The sequence below is a fragment of the Hypanus sabinus genome, chromosome 10, assembly GCF_030144855.1.
Source record: "Hypanus sabinus isolate sHypSab1 chromosome 10, sHypSab1.hap1, whole genome shotgun sequence".
Classification (NCBI taxonomy): domain Eukaryota; kingdom Metazoa; phylum Chordata; class Chondrichthyes; order Myliobatiformes; family Dasyatidae; genus Hypanus; species Hypanus sabinus.
In genome coordinates, this window is record NC_082715.1 from 151,392,274 (window position 1) to 151,414,771 (window position 22,498).

At 40.4% G+C, this 22,498-nt stretch overlaps 1 protein-coding gene across 9 annotated transcripts in view; it reads right to left on the reverse strand.

The window, feature by feature from the left end:
• Positions 1–22,498, reverse strand: part of depdc5 (DEP domain containing 5, GATOR1 subcomplex subunit) — a 252,686-nt gene that overhangs the window by 45,055 nt on the left and 185,133 nt on the right. The window lies entirely within an intron of this gene.

The window sequence follows — 22,498 nt, forward strand, 5'->3', positions numbered from 1 at the left end:
GGGTTTGAATTTAGTCAGGCCATTCCTGAGTATGCTTTCCATTCGTGCCAGGTTGAGTGTTGAACTCACAACTCGACCTCATAAAATAAAGAAAAACACTGCAAAATGTCTGTGTGAGGAGTCTTTCATTCAGCGCCTTGTAATGCATGAAAACGCCCGACGCTGGCCTCTCAGGCCTGAGTCGATGTCATCATCATCTATTCTGAGGCTGTGCCCTTTGGTCCTAGACTCCTTGCACATGGAAACATCTTCTCCACACCCACTCTATTCTGCATGCAAACATTTTTAAAACTCCAAACACTTCGTACCTTGCACACTAGAAAAAGAGCCATTCATCACCACTCTCTGCTTCCTGCTAGATAGTCAATCTTCTGTTGGTTAAAGGAGGCAGAGACAGTAGAGAGAGAGGGCTTTGGGGAGGGAAGAGCACTTGAATGAGGTGAGAGTGAGTGGGCAGCAGAGACCTAACAGAGAGAGCAATAGGAGTGAAAGAGAGAATAGGAGACACCGTGGGAGAGAGAGGCCTCTGCCTTCACTCCTTCATTTCCCTCCTAAATTCCTTACCCAATGATAAAACACTCTTCTACTCCACTGACAAAGCTACTGGCCTTCCACAGGCATTATCTGGTAAACGGAGCTTAGTCTACAGTTAATCAGGAGCTGTTTATTAACATCACATGATTAAACTAATTGAAATGTTAAAGATTGTGAGCGTGTTCTTTGGTTGTAAGGTATCTTTAAAAGGTTGTAAGGATGTAAAGTAGATATTTAATATGAAATCAAACCAGTGCTTTCTGATTTCATTGAATAAGCTGGTGAAAATTCTGGAACACAGAACATTACAGCACAGTACAGGCCTTGGCCCACAAAGTTATGCCGACCTTTTAACCTACTCTAAGATCTATCTAACACTTCCCTCCTACATAGACTTCCAGTTTTCTATCATCCATATGTCATAAGAGTTTCTTAAATGTCCCTAACATATCTGATTCTACCACTACCCCTGGCAAGACTTTCCACGCACCCACCACTGTGTAGAAATGATAAAAAATACCTCTAATATTCCTCCTATATTTTCCTCCAGTCATCCTAAAATTCTGCCTCCTCACATTATCCATTTCTGGGAAAAAGTCTTTGAATGTCCAATCTATCTCTGCACCTTATCATTTTGTACAGCTCTAATGAGTCACCTAGGTAGTGGGTAGTGGCTCCATATGATGACCCTGCCTTACATGAGTCCCAGGCTCAGCTATCTCCAGCTGACAGTACCCGGTACGGGCCCGTATCCAGGGTTACGGATCCCACTGCCTTGTGGGTATCTTCGGGAGAAGAGAATACTAAGGAGTAAACCCCACACAAATCCGGAGTGGAGCCCCCAAGGCAGTTGGATGACGTATCACGTCACCTCCCAGCAAAAGCTGATGCCAAATGTACTGCTTCGCATTCCTTTGGACCACATCCGCGAGGCCAAGGGGGGGATCATGATGTCTGGGCTGCCCAGGATCTCCATATTCATCGCCCAGGTCTGCACCCCAGAGAGGTCACTCCAGTGCTGCTGCAAAACCAACACGGGAGGCAGCAGTTACGAGTTATAAGTCCAACCTGATTGGTGCAAGGTACGGGCGTTACGGGTTGCCTCCAACGGTGGGAGAGGTCATTGCATCTCACTGATGAGCTACCGCCCACCTCAATCTGGGCAGCCCCCAGACAACTGGGTGCTGATCCGCCACTGTCTGCCTGCTTCAAAGTGTGCTTGGAGCTTAGATTTGCATCGAAAAGCAGACAGCTGGGGGACGTCACGTGATGACGTAGGATCGAGACGCTGGAATCCAGCCCTCCCGTAAAAAAGTTAATAAATTAATGTCTAAGTGAAGAAAAGTTAATTAATACTTTTTTAAGGTTACTTATAAACTATTCCGGATTGTTTTAAGCTATGCCTCATAAACAGAGGACGAAGAAAACTGCTACCGCGAAGACCGCTCAAGTTGGAACAGAATCAAGGCCTACTTCTACCGAAGAACCGCGGACTCAGGTACAACACACCACCGGTGAAACAGAAAAGGAGACTGCGGCAGCATCGGCCATTTCTAAAGGGAAAGATCAACGAGAACTGCGCAAGCGTAAAGGAACGAGCATGCGCAAAAGAGAACAACCAGAACTACAAATCCCAGCAACGACTGAAACCGACAGTGAAAGTGAGTCTGAGAGAGAGACGGACTCTCTGGAAAAATCAGATGAAGATGGAGAAGACGAAAGTTCCTCTGAAAGTACAAAAAAGACTTTGAGGCAAATAATGCATAAATTAAAGGCATTAAAAGTAATTAAAAGTAACCAAAAAGTAATGACAGAAAAAATAACAAATATGGAGGCTATGTTTGATAAAATGACAAAGAAACAGGAAAAAATGGAAAAGAAAATTATAGATTTGGACGTCAGAATGGAAGAAATGGAGGGAAGAATGAAGAGGATGGAAGATGATAATGACGCCTGGACATCAGAAAGAAAACAACTCGTGGGAAAAATTGATAAACTTGAAAATTTTAGTAGACGCAACAATATTAAAATTGTTGGACTTAAAGAAGGTACCGAAGGAGAAGACCCAATAAATTTTTTTCAAAAATGGATTCCTGAAAAATTGGAAATGGGAGAAGAAGCTTTAATTGAGATTGAAAGGGTGCACAGAGCTTTAAGACCAAGATCTCAAGATGATCAAAATCCGCGATCAATTTTGATAAGATGTTTAAGATACCAGGATAAAGAAAAGATTTTGAGGGCGGCTGCCCAGGGTGCTAAAAGAAGACAAGGTCCGTTGATGATAGCTGAGAAACCAGTTCTTTTTTATCCTGATATAAGTTATAACCTTTTGAAGAGAAAGAAAGAATTTAACCCAGTTAAAAAGGTTTTGTGGGAAAAAGGTTATAAGTTTTCAATGCGTCACCCAGCAACACTGATAATTTTTTTGGAGGAAGGAAAAAGATTTTTTTCTGATTATCAAGATGCGGAGGTGTTTGCACAAAGACTTCCATCTATTCGTTGATTAAAAGCGGAGATTTCTAAATGTAATGGTTAAAGACGAAGACAGAGAAAGTAAATGGAACTGATGGACATTTAAGGACGATATAAGGGAGAAAAGTAATATTTTAGAAATATTAATTGAGAATAGTATGTTTTTTTTTATATATATATTTTTCATGTTGCGGGGGGGCTGGGGAGCTTTGAATCGGTTACTACGGGATTCACGTGTGTAATCATGGCGATTGCCATGACCCGTACAATAGAGGGGGGTAATGTTGTGTTTCTTTTTTTTCACAACATTAGTAGGGGGGTATTTTGTTTTTTTCTTTATTTTCTATTTTTCTTCTATTCTTTTGCCTGGATGATTGGTGGGGACACACATAGCAACATGGAGACTTCTAAAAAGATTTCCCAGGATATAATGAGAGTTGAAAGATTAGGTATTATTATAGATTGGAGTAACATAAATAAAAATAATGACTAATTTATTGAATTTTTTAAGTTTTAATGTTAATGGGCTTAATGGACCAATAAAAAGAAAAAGAATTTTAACATACATTAAAAAAATGAAAATAGATATAGCTTTCTTACAAGAAACTCATTTAACGGATATAGAACATCAGAAATTAAAAAGAGACTGGGTTGGAAATGTTATTGCAGCTTCATTTAACTCAAAGGCAAGAGGAGTTGCAATTTTGGTTAATAAAAATTTACCAATTAAAATACAAAATGTATTAATTGATTCGGCAGGAAGATATTTAATTATACATTGTCAAATTTTTTCAGAACTATGGACTCTTATGAATATTTATGCACCAAATGAAAATGATGTAAAATTTATACAGGAGGTTTTTTTGAATTTGGCTAATGCACATGATAAAAAATTAATAGGTGGAGATTTTAATTTTTGTTTAGATCCAGTTTTAGATAGATCAACAAAGGCTATTACAAAATCAAAAGTAGCAAAATTAACTCTATCATTGATGAAAGATCTAAATTTGATTGATATATGGAGAAGAATCAATCCAAAAGAAAGGGATTATTCATTTTATTCAAATAGACATAAAACATATTCAAGGATAGATTTTTTCCTGTTATCAACAAATATTCAAGATAGAGTGAAAAACATGGAATATAAAGCAAGAATATTGTCTGATCACTCTCCTTTAATAATGACAATGATAATGACAGATAAAGAGGAATCAATTTATAGATGGAGATTTAATTCAATTTTACTAAAACGTCAAGATTTTTGTGATTTTATGAAAAAACAGATTCAGTTCTTTTTAGATACAAATTTACATTCAGTTGATGATAAATTTATATTGTGGGAAGCAATGAAAGCATATTTGAGAGGTCAGATAATAAGTTATACTTCTAAAATTAAGAAGGAATATATGATAGAAATAGATCAATTGGAAAAGGAGATTATAAAATTAGAAAAAGAATCTCAAAGAAATATGACAGAAGAAAAACGAAGACAACTTATTAATAAGAAGTTAAAATATAATACACTCCAGACATATCGAACAGAAAAAGCAATTATGAGAACTAAACAGAGATATTATGAATTAGGTGAAAGATCACATAAAGTTCTTGCATGGCAGTTAAAAACAGATCAGATTTCTAAAACAATAAATGCAATTCGAACAAAAGTGAATGAAATTACTTATAAACCTCTAGAAATTAATGAGGCTTTTAAGAATTTTTATTCTGAGTTGTATAAATCAGAATCAAAGAATGACGATGTTAAGATAGAAGAATTTTTATCACAAATAACTCTTCCAAAATTAAATACAGAAGAACAGAAGGGATTAGGTATGTCTTTTACATTGAAAGAAGTTGAAGAAGCTTTGGGATCACTTCCAAGTAATAAATCTCCAGGAGAAGATGGTTTTCCACCTGAATTTTATAAAAAGTTTAAAGATTTATTAATTCCTCCTTTTATGGAGTTAATATATCAGGCGGAAAGAACGCATAAACTTCCAGAATCTTTTTCAACAGCTATTTTAATAGTATTGCCAAAAAAAGACAGAGACCTTTTAAAACCAGCATCATATAGACCTATTTCTTTATTAAACACTGATTATAAAATAATAGCAAAAATCTTATCTAATAGATTATCTAAATGCTTACCAAAATTAGTGCATATGGATCAAACAGGATTTATCAAAAATAGACAATCGGCAGATAATGTAACTCGGTTATTTAGTATAATCCATTTAGCACAAAAGAGGGAGGAAATGAGTGTGGCGGTTGCTTTAGATGCAGAGAAAGCATTTGATAGATTGGAATGGGATTTTTTATTTAAGGTATTGGAAAAATATGGATTAGGAACATCATTTATAAAATGGATTAAAACCTTAAATACTAATCCCAAAGCTAAAGTAGTGACAAATGGTCAAATTTCAACATCATTTCAGTTAACAAGATCAACTCGGCAAGGTTGCCCACTATCACCTGCTTTGTTTGTGTTGGCAATAGAACCACTAGCTGAATTAATTAGAATGGACCCAGATATTAAGGGTTTCAGAGTTAATCAGGAAGAATACAAGATTAACTTATTTGCTGATGATGTTCTAATTTATTTAACAGATCCATTACATTCACTACGCAAATTATCTTATAGACTAGAAGAATATGGGAAAATATCGGGTTATAAAATAAATTGGGATAAAAGTGAAATTTTGCCTCTTACTAAAGGAGATTATAATCAATGTCGATTAATAACTCAATTTAGATGGCCAGCAAATGGTATAAAATATTTAGGTATAAGAGTTAATGATATAAATGATATAATGATATAATGATATAATGATATAAAAAACTTATACAAATTAAATTACTTACCACTTTTGAAAAAAATTCAGGAAGATCTTGAAAAATGGATGGCATTACCAATAACATTAGTAGGTAGAGTAAATACTATAAAAATGAATATATTCCCTAGATTACAATATTTATTTCAATCATTACCAATACAATTACCCCAGAAGTTTTTTCAAGAGTTAAATAAATATCTGAGGAAATTCCTCTGGAAAGGTAAGATGTCCAGAATATCGTTGGAAAAATTGACATGGAAATTTGATCTAGGAGGATTACAACTTCCAAAATTTTAAGAATTATTATAAAGCAAATCAACTTAGATTTATTGCATCTTTTTTCGAGAAAGATAAACCGGCATGGATTAGAATAGAATTAGATAAAATAGGAGAAAATGTACCAGAAGATTTTATATACAAATGGGAATCTAAATGGATACGGGAAAAGAAAGATTCTCCTATATTAAAACATTTGATTGATTTATGGAATAAGATAAATGTTGATGATGAGATAAAAAAATCTTTATTAGCAAAGAGATCTTTAATTCAAAATAGACTTATTCCTTTTACAATGGACAATCAACTTTTATATAATTGGATTCAAAATGGGATTAGATATATAGGGAATTGTTTTGAAGGAGGTATATTAATGTCATTTGAACAATTAAAGAATAAATATAAAATATCAAACAACACTTTATTTTGTTACTTTCAATTAAGGGCTTATTTAAGAGAAAAATTAGGTCAAACAATGTTATTGCCGAAATCTAATGAAATAGAAATTTTAATTCAAAAAGGAAATATCAAAAAATTTATATCTTGCATGTATAATTTGATTCAAAGACAGGTAATTAAGCAAGGAGTCCATAAGTCAAGACAAAAATGGGAAAGTGATTTGAATATTAAAATTGAAGAAACAAATTGGTCAAGACTATGTCTTGACAGTATGACAAATACAATAAATGTTCGGTTAAGATTAGTGCAGTATAATTTTCTACATCAATTATATATTACACCACAAAAAATAAAAAAATTTAATCCAAATTTATCGGATCAGTGTTTCCGATGTAACCAGGAAACTGGTACTTTTTTACATTCGACATGGTCTTGCTCTAAAATTCAACCATTTTGGACAAATTTAAGACTTTTACTGGAACAAATTACAGGAACACAATTTCCTCATAATCCAATATTATTTTTACTAGGTGATATTGAAGGGATAAAACCGAAACTCAAACTAAATAAGTATCAGAAAGAATTTATAAAAATTGCACTGGCAGTAGCCAAAAAAGCTATTGCAGTTACTTGGAAATCGGATACACATTTAAGTATAGATTCTTGGAAGAAAGAAATCTATGGTTGTATTCCATTAGAAAAAATTACTTATAATTTAAGAGATAAATATGAAACATTTTTGAAAATTTGGAGCCCTTATTTACAAAAGATAGGATTAAATATATAGATGCTTTTAAGATGAAACAATTGGTTATTAGGGGAAAGAAATAAATATACATATTAAAATTATTATGAACTCCATGGAGCATGTGGAGATCTTCCAACCACCAGGCATTCTTTCTTTCTTTCTTTCTTTCTTTTTTTTTCTATGGGGCAGTTAGGGGGGAGGGGTTAAGGGGAGGGGGTATGGGTTATATACATTGTTTTTTCATACTTTGTAATCATTTAAAAATGCAATAAAAAATTATTAAAAAAAAAAAAAAAGAAAAGCAGACAGCTATCACTGCACCAGGCACACCACAGAGAAGAAAGAAGAAACCACCAGTCATGCGACTGGCCACCTGGAATATTAGGACCATGTGCCCTGGCCTCTCAGACCATCTGCAGCAGATCAACGACAGCAGGAAAACAGCAATCATTGACTCTGAGCTGAGGAGGCTGGACATCGACAAAGCAGTACTGCAAGAGAGCAGGCTTGCTGAAGACGCCGTGCTGTGGGAGAGGGACTATACCTTCTTTAGGCAGGGCAGACCACCTGAGGAACCCTGACTGCATGGCGTCGGCCTTGCTGTCAAGGACAGCCTGCTATCCATGATAGTTCCTCCCACTGTCGGGTCAGAACACATCCTTTCCCTCAGCCTTTCAACATCATCCGGTAAAGCGAACATCTTGATTGTCTACGCTCCAATGCTGGGCTCACCTCAAGAAACGAAAGATCAGTTTTATGAGGACCCCGACACTACAATCAGCAAAATAAAAGAATCTGAACACATCATTCCGCTTGGTGATTTCAATGCTGGAGTCCAATCTGACCACAGCTCATGGCCAGGCTGCCTCGGACACTTCGGCGTTGGCAAAATGAATGACAACAGCCAGAGACTGCTGGAACTTTGCTCCTATAGCAAGCTTTGCATCACCAACACGTTCTTCAAGACAAAGCCTCGCCATAGAGTCTCCTGGAGACACCCAAGGTCCGGACACTGGCATCAGCTGGACATGATCATCACCAGAAGAGCTGCCCTCAACAGTGTGCTTCTAACACACAGCTTACACAGTGCAGACTGCAACCCAGACTATTCCATGGTGTGCAGCAAAGTCCAACTGAAACCAAAGAAGATCCACCACACCAAGCAGAAAGGATGCCCATGCATCAACAACACTAAAGCAGCGAACCCAGAACTTCACACAAAACTCAACAACTAAATGGAACAGACTTTCAAAGCAAATACAGACACAACCATGGAAGAGAGGTGGCAATTCATTCGTGACACCATCTACAACATCACCATGTCATCCCTCGGGAAGGAGGAGAGGAAAAACCAAGATTGGTTTGAATCTCACCTGTCTGAGATGTCTCTTGTCATCAATGCCAAGAGAAAAACTGTGATCAACTATAAAAGAGACTAGTCAGAAAAGAATCTCACTGCACTGAGAATGGCAAGAAACAACGCTCAAAGGACAGCTAGACGCTGCGCAATCGACTACTGGCAGAACCTGTGCCAGAGCATCCAGACCTGCACTGACAGTGGCAATGTGCAAGGCATGTATGAGGGGATGAAGAAAGCCTTCAGGCCCACGCTAGCAAAATCGCTCCACTGAAATCCAGGGACGGTGAAGTCATCAAAGTCCGTGCCAAGCAGATGGAGAGGTGGGCCGAGCACTACCAGAACCTGTACCCCACTGAGAACATGGTCACTGAGTCAGCCCTTGTCAGTATCCCTGCCCAACCTGTCATTAAAGAGCTGGATCTACTCCCAACAGAGGAAGAACTCAGCAAGGCCATAGACTGACTTGATCACAGCAGGGCACCAAGCAAAGACGGCATCCCTGCAGAAGTGATCCAGTGCAGGGAACCAGTGCTCCTAAGCTATCTTCACGAGCTGCTCTGCCAGTGCTGGCAGGAGGAATCAGTTCCCCAAGACATGCTAGACACAAACATCATCACATTGTTCAAGAATAAGGGAGACCACAACCACTGTCATAATTACAGAGGTGTATTCCTGCTCAAAACCATTGCAAAGGCGTTTGCCCAAGTGGTTCTGAAGTGACTGCTGGCACTGGCAGAACACATCTACCCTGAGTCCCAGTGTGGCTTCAGAGCAGAGAGATCCACCATTGACATGACCTCCTCACTCAGGCAGCTGTAGGAGAACAGACACAGCCTTTGTACGTTGCCCTGTATCAATCTGACCAAGGCTTTTCACCTGGTTAGCAGAAGAGGCCTCTTCACATTTCTGAAAAAGATCGGATGCCCTTCAAAGCTGCTACATCTCATCACCTCTTTCCATGACGGCATGCAGGGGACAGTACAATTCAATAGATCATTCTCAGAGCCCTTCCCCATCCAAAGCGGAATGAAGCAGGGTTACATCCTTGCCCCGACGCTCTTTGGGATCTTCTTCTCCCTCGTACTGTTGTACGCTTTCAGGACATCTGATGACGGAGTGTACCTACACACTAGGTCCGACGGCAAGCTCCTCAACCTTGCACACCTCAGAGCAAAGACCAAAGTGTGCCAGGTCCTGATCCGGGAGATACTCTTTGCTGATGATGTTGCCCTGGCGTCACACACAGAGACTGGTCTCCAGAGGCTAGTCAGTTCTCTGGCACTTGCTTGTTATGAGTTTGGCCTCACCATCAGTCTGAAGAAGATGGAGATCATGGGCCAGGACACCAGCAAAGCCCCCAGCATCAGCATCGGCAACCACACCCTGCAAGTGGTAGATGAATTCACCTACCTAGGATCGATGGTCTCCAGCAATCTGTGCCTCGATCCAGAGCTCAACAGGCGAACAGCCGCTGCTATGGCCAAGCTGGCAAAGAGAGTGTGGAAAAACAACAAGCTCACCACAGCCACCAAGATTGCAGTGCACACAGCCTGCGTACTGAGTACTCTTCTCTACGGCAGCCAGAGTTGGACAACCTACGCGCGCTAAGAGCACCACCTCAACAGCATCCACCTACAGTGCTTGCGTCGGATCCTAGTCATTTCCTGGAAAGACCACTTGGCAAAAAAGGATGTCCTGGACCAGGCTGCATGCCCTTCTCACACAGCGACGACTGCGCTGGCTTGGCCACGCCTGCCGCATCCCCAAGGAGAATTCGCTGCAGGATCCCGGCCCATACAGGGATGTTACAGGGACGTTTGTAAATGTGACCTGAAGTCTGCTGATATCACTTGGGAAGAGACAGCTGCAAATCGCTGCACCTGACGACAGGCTGTACGTACAGGCATTACCAATGCAGAGGAAAAACAAACTCGACTGTGGTCAGACAGAAGAGAGAGAAAGAAAGCTGCGGCAGTAACTACCCAGCTGCAGCTATCAGCCTTAGTGTGCAGCAGCTGTACCAAGGACCACCACTCAAGGATCGGCTTATTCAGCTGCAGCTGACACTGTTCCACACCCAAGTGAGTCCTAAACCAGGCACAGCCATTGTCTAATTAGACAGATGGAGCCATTAATTGAATCACCCTTCATCCTCCTCCTCTCCAAAGAGAAAATCCATAGCTTGCTCAACCTATCCTTATAAGACATGTTGTCTAATCCAGGCAACATCCTAGTAAGTCTCCTCAGTACCCTCTCAAATCCTTCCACATCCTTCCTACAATGAGGTGACCAGAATTAAACTCCAAGTCAAGAAAATTTGCAGATGCTGGAAATCTATGCAACACACATGAATTGTTGGAGGAACTCGGCAGACCAGACAGCATCTATGGAAAAGTGAACAGTCGACATTTTGGCCTGAGATCTGAAACGTCAACTGTTTACTCTTTTCCATAGATGCTGCCTGGTCTGCCGAGTTCCTCCAGCATTTTGTGTTTGACACTACTCCAAGAGTGGTCTACCCAAATTTAATCAAGCTGCAACATTACCTTGTGGCTCTTGAACTCTTGTATAAATTATTGTATGAATTGCTTGTATAAATCTTGTATATATATCTTGTATAAATTTGCTCCTCAAGTCTCCTTGGAATTAGAGTAAGTTCACCAGAGGTCCTCAAGAGACTGTTGGCTGAGTGGTCTGACGAGATCCTGTGAAATTTGGGAGCTGGTATCAGCAGGTTGCTCCAGTAGGAAGCCCCTACAGACAAGCCTGATCCTGGATACAGACCCTTGCACACTTTCTGGGGGGAAAAACTACACTAGTCAAAACCCTGGTTATTTTACCAATTCTTGCTGCTTAATTCAAGGTCACCATTACCAAGTCACCATGCTGGAGTAGTTCTTGAGATACATGTGTATGGTGTGCTTGCCTTTATTAGCTGAGGTACTTTATAACACTTTTGCTGGGTGGCGTTTGGAGTGTTGCATTCATTTCTGGTCGTTCCATTATAGGAAGGATGTCAAATCTTTGGAAAGGGCACAGAAAAGGATTATCAGGATGCTACCTTAATTACAAGGCAGGAGCTAAATGGAGAAGATGGACAAAGTTGAATTGTTTTCTCTGGGGCAGTAGAGGTTGAAGGGAGATCTGACAGATTTATAAGATTACAAGAGGCATAGATTGGCAGCCAGTGTCTCTACGCCACAAATGAAATGTCTAATTCTGGAGGGCATGCATTTAAATTCCAAGGAGGTGTGTGGGCAGTTTTTTGCTTACATAGAAAGAGGAGAGTCTCCAGAATGCATTGCCAGTGATGGTGACGATGGTGGCAGAAACAAGTCACAAGGCTGCAGGACCGAACAGCATCCCAGGGCAAGTACTTAGGATGTGCACAGCACAACTGGCAGATGAGCTTACAGACATTTTTAATCTTTCCCTCTCCCAGTGTAGAGTGCCCTCCTATTTCAAATTATCGGGACTTCCGGTAAGATGGCGATTGCTTAGCTGCTCCGAACTTTTATTCCGTTACTGTCGCTATCTTTGCACTAAATGTCTCCATTTTTTAAACCTTAGTCGGGAACTTTTTCGGTACCTCCTACTTGCCTGTGAACACATCTAACATACAATGTCTAGCAAGAGCTCTAAATCCGGGAGAAAGGAAGCTACTGCTCTCTCAGACAAGACCCTGGCTGCGCTCGGTCAGCTCCGAGATGAAATTTTAAAGGAATTCAAAACCGCTTTCAAACAGTTGGAAGACAAACTTGATCAAATCAACGACAAGGTGGGCAAGCATGCCCAACACTTACCTCGCATCAATTCGACTTCTGAAGATTTAGAAAGTCGTGTTCGATACTTGGAGACTCTCTGTTCCAGCTTGGAGGAAAAGTGTAACAAACTCCTTTTCAAAACGGTGGATCTCGAAAATCGCAGCAGACGCTGCAATCTTAGAATTCTTGGATTGCAAGAGGCCACAGAACAGGGATCAACAGTGAAGTTTTTCGCCGAGTTTTTCTGTGAGATATTCGGGAAAGATTTGCTTCCGAACCCGCCTGAGCTCGAACGGGCACACCGGGTCCATGTTCCCGCTGGAATTCTGGGCAACCACCCGCGACCAGTAATCTTGTGCTTCCATCAATACCAGGTAAAACACTGTCTGATCGTAGGCACGTCGCAGAGGTTCTTTTATTTTCCAGGATACAACCATTCGCTTTGTGGAAGATTTTGCACCCCAGACCTTAAAGATGCGCGCTGAGTTTAAAGGCGCAACGAAAGTGCTTTTTGATCATGGTTTTAAACCCTCCCTTCGTTCCCCTGCTGATCTACGAATCAAACTTAACACTGGGAAATACAAATGGTTTAAGTCAGCCAAGGAAGCTGAAGCATTTGTGGCAAGTCTTACGGCTATCCAGTCATCTTCGGAATCCGATCAGACCTCCTAAAATGGTGGATAAGTACTTCTCGTAGTAAAATTACTTCTTCTGGACTCAGACTTTACTTGAATCATTCAGACATTATTCATCGAAACTCTAAGGGCTGTTGACAATCTCTCCCTGGATTTGGTGTGTGTGTAATCTATCTTTTATTGTTGTACAACTTTATCTACAGAGTTCTACAACTGACTTGAACTTGTTTTGGAGGTTTGAAGTCTTCAGTGAAGGCCTTCCTGTTTGTTGGTTCACAGTTTAATTGCCGATCTATTTTCTCTTCTTTTTATATTTATTTATTTTATTATACTTTTTTCTTTTCTTCACCACTTTTTTCTAATTTCTGAACTTTTTTCTCTCTTCTCTGTAAATGGTTGATAAATACTCGTCTTGAATTTATAATTTTCCCCTTCCTCTCCTTTTTTTTTAATCCTTTTTTTTCCCCTTTCTCTTACTTTATTCTTCTATAACTTTTTCGCTGGCAGGTTAGTTTTGGTCCTCTTCCAATTTTCTCTGTATTAAGTTTTATATTCCTGCAGAAGGTGTTTTAATCTGTAGTTATGTTTTTTGGTGCATAAACTAGTTACTATTTGTTATAGTATTTACACGGAACTGCTGTTAATGACACAGATCTGGAAGTTGTATTTGGGTTAATCTTTTTGGTAGAGCTAGCTACTTGTTTTGGTAGCCGTCTAGTTTTGGGTTGTGTGGGTGGGGTGGGTTTTCTAGTTCCAACATCACTCACTGTATATATTATATCTCTTTATTGCTCAGGACATGTATATGTTTTGATTGTACGAATCTATGTTTACATTTCTGCTCCCAGACTGTTATTGTATTGCTTGACTTTTTATATGCCTTCTGCCTTTTATGCATTAGTAATCGATAATGGCTAGTGCACTTAAATTCGTGAGCTGGAATGTAAAGGGATTGAATCGCCCTGTTAAAAGGAGGAAGGTATTCTCACATATCAAACAACTCAAAGCTGACATTGCTTTCCTTCAAGAAACTCATATTCATTGTTCTGATAACTGCCGGCTTTTGTCAAAGTGGGCGGGTCAGCATTTTCATTCATCCTTTACCGCTAAAGCTAGGGGTGTCTCCATTCTTATTAACTCAAATATTCCTTTTGAACTCCATAATAAAATATCTGATATAAATGGCCGTTTTATTATTGTTTCTGGCAAACTATATAACACTAAAGTTGCACTAGCAAACCTGTATGCCCCCAACTTTGATGATGTTAATTTTTTTGAACGGTTTTTTTCCTCACTACCAGACTTAAACTCATACTCTCTTATACTGGATGGTGACTTTAATTGTTGGTTAGATCCTAATTTGGATCGATCGTCCTCTGTTACTAGACCACCTACTAAATCTGCCTTAGCTATCCAATTGTTTCTCTCTAATTATGGTATCTCTGATATATGGCGTTTCCTCCATCCTACGGAGAGAGATTATTCTTTTTTCTCACATGTTCACCATACCTTCACTAGAATTGATTATTTCTTACTCGATAACCAACTTATTCCATTTGCCCACTCTTGTGACTATCAGAGTATACTGATCTCTGACCATGCCCCAATTACTCTCTCTCTGAATTTGCCTGGTCTCTCTCAGAGGAATAAACACTGGCGGTTTGATTCAACTTTACTATCCGATGATGATTTTTTAAAATTTATTAAGGATCAGATAACCTTTTATTTTAACACTAATACATCACCTGAAGTGCCATCCCAGATTGTCTGGGATGCCATGAAAGCATATCTGAGGGGGCAAATAATCTCTAACACAGCAAATCTCAACAGAAGATCCCATGCAGATCGATTAGACCTCATTAACCAGATTAAAGAATTGGATCAAATATATGTCCAAACTAAGAACCCTGAATTATACAAGAAGCGTGTTGAACTCCAAACTAAATTCAACCTTCTGTCCACTCAACCTGTCGAACGCCAACTTCTCGAAAGCAAGAGTCGCTTTTACATTCATGGGGATAAGTCTGGTAAATTCCTAACCAATCAGCTGAGGCGTTCCAAAGCCAAACAACATATTACAAAGATCCGGAAGGAGAACGGAGACTTTACATCGGATCATATAGAAATTAATGACGCATTTAAAAATTTTTATTCTCGGCTTTATTCCTCTGAATCTCTGAATGACAATATCTCTGTTGATCAATTTTTACAGAATCTGAATATCCCCTCACTTTCATCTGATTTCAAAGCCAAACTCAATGCGCCTATGTCAATAGAAGAACTATCTACTGCAATTTCTGCACTGTCCTCAGGGAAATCTCCTGGACCTGATGGGTTCCCTGTAGAATTTTATAAATCATTCTCTTCTCTTCTTTCTCCTCAGTTATTTTCAGTATTATCTGACTCGTTTAAGTACAGCAAATTGCCACCCTCTTTCAGTGAGGCATCTATTATTCTTCTTCTAAAAAAGGGCAAAGACCCAACAGAGTGTTCCTCGTATAGGCCGATCTCTCTGCTCAATGTTGATGTAAAGATCTTAGCTAAAGTTTTGGCTCATAGATTAGAAACCGTCATTCCCTCCATCATCTCTGATGACCAAACAGACTTTATTAAAAACCGTTTCCCTTTTTTTAACATTCGGCGTTTATTTAATATCTTATACTCACCTCCAACTGGGATTCCTGAATGTGTTATTTCCCTCGATGCGGAGAAAGCATTTGATCTTATAGAGTGGAACTACCTTTTTGCAGTTTTAGAAAAACTTTCTAAAGTTTCATCTCTTGGATCCAATTGCTGTATCTGCGTCCTACTGCCTCTGTTTTAACCAATTTTCAGAAATCTCAAGTATTTAATCTCAAACGTGGCACCCACCAGGGGTGCCCCTTAAGTCCCTTTCTCTTTGATTTGGCTATGGAACCTCTGGCGATAGCATTTCGAAACTGCCCTGAATTGACTGGGATTTGGAGAGGGGGTGTTGAGCATAAAGTTTCTCTCTATGCTGATGACTTATTACTCTTTCTCTCAAATCCGTCTACATCCTTACCTCTAATGTTTTCACTTCTTGACCAGTTTAGCCAGATCTCTGGTTATAAACTTAATTTACATAAGAGTGAACCTCTCCCAATTAATAAAGCACAAGAACTAACATTTCATGATCTCCCTTTTAAAGTAGTCCATAATCAATTTACTTATCTTGGAATTACAGTCACAAAGAAGTTTTAAAGATCTCTTTCGTGAAAACTTTGCCAATCTTTCATATGCTATAAAACAGAGTCTGGTACAATGGTCACCTCTATCTATGTCTTTGGTAGGTCATATTAATGTTGTTAAAATGTTAGCTCTCCCCAAATTTTTATACCTATTTCAATCTATCCCAATTTTTATTCCTAAATCTTTTTTTGATTCCTTAGACTCTATTATTTTGTCATGTCTGTGGCAGAATAAGCGCTCTAGAATTAATAAAATCCATCTCCAAAAATCTAAAAAAGAGGGTGGCATGGCTTTACCTAACTTTCGTTTATATTATTGGGCAGCTAATATACGTTGTGCTACCTTCTGGTCTTTCTTCCATGGCCAATCCGAGTGCCCTAACTGGGTGGTGATGGAGCTGAGCTCCACTAAAGAATTATCTATCTCTGCACTTCTTGGCTCTGCATTCCCTAGTAGTCTGCCCAGATCAATAGCTAATCCTCTTGTTAGACACACTTTGCGTATATGGGCTCAGATCAGGAAACTCTATGGTTTCCAGGGGTTTTCCGTTTCCAGCCCTATTGCTCATAATCACCTTTTTTTACCTACTACATACGATTCAGCATTCCAGGTTTGGTATAAAGGGCATTCGACATTTTGAAGATCTTTTCATTGATAATCACTTCGCTTCTTTTCAGCAGCTCTCTGTTAAGTTCAATCTGCCCAATGCTCATTTTTTCAGATATCTCCAAATCCGACACTTTATTGCTCCTTTAATTCCTAACTTTCCTGAAATGCCTGCAAAAAATGCTATGGACCTATTTCTTTCCATGAATCCACTAGGTAAAGGCTCAATATCAATCATCTGAGATAAACTAGCAGCCTTACGACGGGCCCCCATGGATAAAATCAAAATGGCCTCAGAGCAGGATTTAAATATCTCCTTATCTGAGGAGAGCTGGGATTCAGTTCTCAAATCGGTTAACTCAACCTCTCTTTGTGCTCGCCACTGCCTTTTACAGTTTAAGATTGTTCATAGAGCCCATATGTCTAAATCTAAACTATCTCGATTCTACCCTAGTGTTAGATAAATGCAAGAGGGGCGTGGCCTCTCTCATCCATATGTACTGGTTCTGTCCGAGCTTGGAGAAATTCTGGAAAGATGTCTTCACTACGTTATCGTGTATTCTGAATCAGCACCTAGAACCAAACCCCTTAATTGCTCTGTTCGGTTTTTGGGGCGAGACAGATTTATGTCTGGGTCCGACCAAATACTGAATATTATCCTTTGCCTCTCTCCTGGCTAGACACTTGATCCTCCTCAGATGGAGAGATGTTGCCCCGCCCACTCATGCTCAATGGCTTAACGACATCATGGCCTGTTTGGACCTCGAGAAAATTCATTATTCAGTTCTCAATTCGGATCTAAAGTTCCATAAGGTCTGGGGACCTTTTATCGAGTACTTTCATAACCTTCCTCTTGACTAGGTTTTTTTTTCTTTTCGGTCCCTTGCTTTCAGCTCCTTTTTTTTTTCTGGTAGAAGGCATTATTATCCTCTGTTGCTGAGTGTATTCACAGTCTGGGAGTTTGGCTGTCCTGACTTATACTCTCTATATTGTGTTGTGGTTGGTCTGGAGTTGCTGTTGTTTTTTTCTTGTGTTGTGGGGCTTGGGGAGGACACTAAGCTTACTTGTCTTTAACTTAGGTGCTTTTTTTTTGCTAAATTCTCTTCTTTTGTAGCATATTGTTATTGTATGCTTAATTTCACACTGTTTTAATGTTCCTCATTGGGATTTGGGGTTTTTAATTTGTAAAATGTTTTGAAAAACTAATAAAAAAAAATTATCCACCATTGTCCCTGTACCAAAAAAGACCAAGGTAACATGACTGAACATTGGCCTCCTGTCGCACTCACCTCAAAAATAAGCAAATGCTTTGAGAGGCTGGTCAAGGATTACATCTGCAGCATTCTACCACCCACACTGGACCCCTACAATTCACCTACCGACACAACTGATTGACAGATGACACAATAGCCACTGCTCTACATACCACTGGAGTACATACATCTGGAGTAGAAGGATGCTCAAGTGAGAATGCTGTTCTTCGACTACAGTTCAGCATACACCACCACAGATCCATTCAGGCTTGACAAGACATTCAGAGATCTCAGCCTTGACCCGACCTTGTGCAGCTGGATCTTAAGATTTCCTGTCAGATTGCCAGCAGGTTGTAAGAGTGGGCTCCCTCACCTCCAACCCTCTGACTGTCAACACAGGAGCCCCTCAGGGCTGTGTACCGAGTCCCCTCCTTAACTCCCTGTATACTCAAGACTGTATAATTGAATTTGCCAATGACACATTGATTGGCCTCATCTCAAACAATAACAAGGTGACCTACAGGGAAGAAGTTAGCTCTCTGAACATAGAACATAGAATAGTACAGCACATTACAGGCCCACAATGTTGTGCTAATCCTTAAACCCCTGCCTCCCATATAACCCTCCACCTTAAATTCCTCCATATACCTGTCTAATAGTCTCTTAAATTTCACAAGTGTATCTGCCTCCACCACTGACTCAGACAGTGCATTCCACGCACCAACCCCCCGCTGAGTAAAAAAACCTTCCTCTAATATCCCCCTTGAACTTCTCTCCCCTTACCTTAAAGCCATTTCTGCTTGTACTGAGCAGTGGTGCCCTGGGGAAGAGGCGCTGGCTATCCACTCTATCTATTCCTCTTAATATCTTGTATAGCTCTATCATGTCTCCTCTCATCTGCCTTCTCTCCAAAGAGTAAAGCCCTAGTTCCCCTAATCTCTGATCATAATCCATACTCTCTAAACCAGGCAGCATCCTGTTAAATCTCCTCTGTACCCTTTCCAATGCTTCCACATCCTTCCTATACTGAGGCGACCAGAACTGGACACAGTACTCCAAGTGTGGCCTAACTAGAGTTTTATAGAGCTGCATCATTACATCGTGACTCTTAAACTCTATCCCTCGACTTATGAAAGCTCTATCCCCATGAGCTTTCTTAACTACCCTATCTACCTGTGAGGCAACTTTCAGGGGTCTGTGGACATGTACCCCCAGATCCCTCTGCTCCTCCACACTACCAAGTATCCTGCCATTTACTTTGTACTCCGGGTTGAACACCATCTGCACTTCTCAGCCACTTCTGCATCCTATCAATGTCTCTCTACAATCTTCGACAATCCTCTACACTATCTACAACACCACCAACCTTTGTGTCGTCTGCAAACTTGCCAACCCACCCTTCTACCCCACAACCTGACACAGTGGGGTCAAGAACAACCTCTCCCTCAATGTTGTGGAGGAATGGAGATGGGCCAACCCCTATTGACATCAGTGGATCTGGGGTTAAGAGGGTAAACAGCTCAGTATCCACATCACCGAGGACCTCACGTGGTATGTACACACCAGCTGTGTGGTGAAAAAGGCACAACGGCGCCTCTTTCACCTCAGATAGTTGAAGTAGTTTGGTATGGGCCCCCAAATCCTAAGAACTTTCTACAGGGGCACAATTGAGAGCCTCCTGACTGGCTGCATCACTGCCTGGTATGGGAACTGTACCTCCTTTAATAGCAGGATTCTGCAGAGCGTGGTGGGGACAGCCAAGCGGATCTGTAGTTGCGAACTTCCCATGGTTCAGGACATTCACAAGGACAGGTGTGTAAAAAGGGCCTGTAGGATCATTGGGGACCCAAGCCATCCCAACCACAATCTATCCCAGCTGCTACCATCAAGTAAGCGGTACCACAGCATAAAATCCAGGACCAACAGATTCCAGGACAGCTTCTTTCAGCAGACCATCAGACTGACGAACTCATGCTGGCTTGAGTGTACTCTATATTACACTGACTGCTCTATTTATTATAATTTATTATAAATTACTATGATTGACATTGCACATTTAGATGGAGACATAACATAAAAATTTTTACTCCTCGTGTGAAGGATGTAAGAAATACATTCAATTCATTCAGTAAGAGGTTCTCAGATAGGCATAAGGTCATGCAAAGAATGAAGGGATATGGATCATGTGTTAAAAGAATGGATTAAATTACTTTGGTATTTAATTATTAGTTTAATCAAAGCAGATGAGCTTAGAGCGTGGATCAGTACTTGGAGCTATGATGTTGGCCACTACAGAGACTTGGATGGCTCAGGGGCAGGAATGGTTTCTTAGAGTGCCAAGCTTCAGATGTTTCAGAAAGGACAAGGAGTGGGGCAAAAGAGGTGGGAGTGTGGCACTGCTGATCAGAGATAGTGTCACGGCTGCAAAAAAGGAGAAAGTTATGGAGGGATTGTCAACAGTCTCTGTGGGTGGAAGTTAGGAACAGGAAGGGGTCAATAACTCTACTGGGAATTTTTTATAGACCGCCCACTAGTAACAGGGACATCGAGGAGCAGATAGGGAGACAGATTCTGGAAAGGTGTAATAATAACAGGGTCATCGTGGTGGGAGATTTTAGTTTCCCTAATATTGATTGGCATCTCCCGAGAGCGAGGGGTTTAGATGGGGTGGAGTTTGTTAGGTGTGTTCGGGAAGGTTTCTTGACACAATATGTAGATAAGCCTACAAGAGGAGAGGCTGTACTTGATCTGGCATTAGGAAATGAACTTGGTCAGGTGTCAGATCTCTCAGTGGGAGAGCATTTTGGAGATAGTGATCATAATTCTATTTCCTTTACAACAGCATTGGCGAGAGATAGGAACAGACAAGTTAAGGAAGTGTTTAATTAGAGTAAGGGGAAGTATGAGGCTATCAGGCAGGAACTTGGAAGCATAAATTGGGAATAGATATTCTCAGTGAAATGCACGGCAGAAATGTGGCAAATGTTCAGGGAATACTTGCATGGAGTTCTGCATAGTTACGTTCCAATGAGACAGGGGAAGGATGGTAGGGTACAAGAACAGTGGTGTACAAAGGCTGTTGTAAATCTAGTCAAGAAGAAAAGCTTACGAAAGGTTCAAAAAACTAGGTAATGATACAGATCTAGAAGATTATAATGCAAGCAGGAAGGAGCTTAAGAATGAAATTAGCAGAGCCAGAAGGGGCCATGAGAAGGCCTTGGCAGACAGGATTAAGGAAAACCTCAAAGCATTCTACAAATATGTGAAGAGCAAGAGACAAAGCGTGCGAGAATAGGAACAAGTGTGACAGTGGAAAAGTGCGAATGGAATTGGAGGAGGTCACACAGGTAAATGAATACTTTGCTTCAGTATTCAGTACAGAAAAGGATCTTGGTAATTGTAGGGATGACTTACAGCAGACTGATAAGCTTAAGCATATAGCTATTAAGAAAGAAGATGTGCTGGAGCTTTTGGAAATCATCAAGTTGGATAAGTCACTGCTACCAGACAAGATGTACGCCAGGTTACTGTGGGAGGTGAGGGAGGAGATTGCTGAGCCTCTGGCGATGATCTTTTCATCATCAATGGGGACGGGAGAGGTTCTGAAGGATTAGAAGGTTGCAGATTTTGTTCCCTTATTCAAGAAAGGGAGTAGAGATAGCCCAGGAAATTATAGGCTAGTGAGTCTTACTTCAGTGGTTGATAAGTTGATGGAGAAGATCCTGAGAGGCAGATTTTATAAACATTTGGAGAGGCATAACATGATCAGGAATAGTCAGCATGGTTTTGTCAAAGGCTGGTCGTGCCTTATGAGCCTGACTGAATTTTTGAGGATGTGACTGAACACATTGATGAAGGTAGGGCAGTAGATGTAGTGTATATGGATTTCATCAAGGCATTTGATAAGGTACCCCATGCAAGGCTTATTGAGAAAGTAAGGAGGCATGGGATCTAAGGGGACATTGTTTTGTGGATCCAGAACTGGCTTGCCCACAGAAGGGTTGTATTCTGCATGGAGGTCGGTGACCAGTGGTGTGCCTCAGGGATCTGTTCTGGGACACCTTTCCTTCGTGATTTTTACAAATGACCTGGATGAAGAAGTGGAAGGATGGGTGAGTAAATTTGCTGATGACACAAAGGAGATAGAATTGTGATCACTATCTCCAAAATGCTCTCCCACTGAGAGAATTAACACCTGACCAGGTTCATTTCCTAATGCCAGATCAAGTTCAGCCGCTCCCTTGTAGGCTTATCTACATAGTGTGTCAAGAAACCTTCCTCAACATACCTAACAAACTCCACCCCATCTAAACCCTCACTCTAGGGAGATGCCAATTGATATTTTTGTCCTTTTTGTACAGGTCCCACCTGCCCCAAAAGAGGACCCAATGATCCAGAAATCTGAATCCC